The sequence below is a fragment of the Pygoscelis adeliae genome, unplaced genomic scaffold (genome assembly GCF_000699105.1).
Source record: "Pygoscelis adeliae isolate BGI_AS28 unplaced genomic scaffold, ASM69910v1 Scaffold284, whole genome shotgun sequence".
NCBI lineage: Eukaryota > Metazoa > Chordata > Aves > Sphenisciformes > Spheniscidae > Pygoscelis > Pygoscelis adeliae.
In genome coordinates, this window is record NW_008824671.1 from 425,102 (window position 1) to 427,444 (window position 2,343).

Consider the following 2,343-nt stretch of genomic DNA (forward strand, 5'->3'; position numbering starts at 1 on the left):
GACTTGGAGGAATCCTGAGGAAGCTTGAACTGTTGCAGAGCTGTCTGACACTCAAAGAAGCTCTCCAATAGGCCAGACTCTTTAACCATGCTTTCCTGGTGTAAAAATAACATTTAAATGTAACCTCACCTGGACTGCTTCATACTGCAGCTTCGCTGGCTGTGTGTCTCTCAGTATTACTGTCAGGAAAACAGAAAAGGTTCCAGCTCTCTTCCGTCTGCCATAAGAGGTTTGAGGGCAGAATTTGGCTTATGTAAAACTAGGAAAGCTGCCTTGAAAGAAGGAACATGTGCTATACTTGCTTTACTTGGATGTTGAGGATGACTTTCATTTAACTATTGAAAAATAACACTAAAAAGTACTGGGTGGTTACCACCCAGTGTCAGTACTATAAACCTCAGTTGAAGGCTCCTGCTGATATTTAGAACAGGTCCTCCAATGCAGAATTGGACAGGAGTCTTTTCTGCTAACTACCCTGTTAATTATGGGGAGACTAAAGACCAAAATTCACACATAAAAGTGATTTGGTGGTGAGCACACAAACAGGTAATTGGTAAAAGAAATTCATCAGGTAGACCGCCTCGGTCTACCTTCTTTTCTTCCTATTGAGTCAGATGCTTACAGACTAGGCGAGTTTAAGTCTGGGATCTCCACTGAGAGCTTGTCTGTAGCCTGCACAGGACAAAAAGTTTGGTTCGTAGGAAAGTTTTAAAGCTCTATACTTGTATAAATGTAAAAATCCCATTGATGAGTGACTGCTTGCTACTTTGGTAAAAAGATTTTGTGTGTGCTGCGGAGACCATCAACATTTGGTAGAAGGAAAAGGCACTATGATCCTTTCTTCCCCCTGTGGCTGCTTCTCAGCACTTCTAGCAGGTTAGAAGCAGTAGAAAGACTGCTGCGTCCTAGAGATCCCCCCGTTTGGGTGCTGTTCTGTCAGATCACTTGTAATGACCCCACAGTACGTGGAAAGGCTGATAATGGGGTATTCTTGTGCAAACAGGAGAGCTCGCTCTCAGCTGGACATACCAGGATGGTAAGCACTGGTCTGTGCCTTTTGAGTAGGTCACCTACCAAAAGCTACTTGGAAAAATGTACAGTAGGTATTTTTACTTCCTGACGCTTTGATTCCTGCATGCTGTACTGTTCCAGAAGCTGTGGATGTGATCTGTTTGTGGGCTGTTAATGGTTGAGTCTTACCTGTGCTTGGTGATTGTTTCCCTTCCAAGCATGAAGGAAGAACTTGCTTAGAGGTTGTGGACTCTGTAGAAGAAAAAAAGATCCTAATGAAATGACTCGGTCACTTAGGGAGGCCTTTTTCCTTCATAAAAAACCTAGGAAAAACAGTATTAAAGGTAGGGGCCTGAATTTCAAATAAGAAAAGAAAGATCAGGCAATTAGAGGTGAAGACTAATTGTCCTTCAAGTAAAATACAGTGAGTCAGGGCTGACGTTGGATTCTCTTGACTTGCAGACTCATAGAGTCTTAATACAGTTTGAATGGTGGTTAATGGAATGTTTCCATGAAATGAGTATCTCCAGGGCTGCACTGTTTCAATAAATAACAGTAATTCTTATTTTAAACTGGTCGGATAATGCACAGTAGTGTTGTCTATCAGGCTTTGTAGGCTATAAATAGCACTGGACCTTTATGCAACCCGGAAGAGAGGTTCCTTTCATTTACTTTTATTCCTGGTCCCTGTGTTAAGTGCAATTCACTTTGTAAATATACACATCACTTGATTTTTGTGCATGGTTATGATGTATTGTGGATATAAAGATTGCCAAATCATACGTGTGTGTAAAGTTCTGTTCCAAACACAATTGTAGAATAAGGTGGGAACATAATTTTGGACCTGGTACCTTGCCGGCTCCAAAGCCCGAGTGCTGTGGCTGATACTAGCCTGGGTACCTCTGCCACGGCCAAGGGTGTGCACGCTTGGGGCTGCGCCCCTGCAGGGAGCGGTGGTCCAGAGCCAGGAGCTGGTGACCCTCGGTATCCGCTACGCCCGGGAGCAGGGGGGCTGGGGGGGGCTCTTCCCATCGCTTCAGGACACCGCGTTAGTCCTGGGAGGTTCCTGGTGCCCTCTTGCACCGGGCCTGGCAGCGAGAGCGGCCGCTGCCCGCTCTGGTCGCTGCTCCCGGGGAGCCAGCACACGGCCCGTGGAGGTGGGAGCACGCCTCCGTGCCCCGGTGGTCCTCCACGAAGGGACGGAGGAGTCTGGCCTGGCGGGTCCGTGGCCTGCTGCTCCAGAAGCGGCCACTCCGAGTGAGGCGGCTGTGAGGCCGGCCGAGACCTGAGGCGCAGGGCAGGGCGGCCCGGGGCCGCGCCGGATCCTCCCTT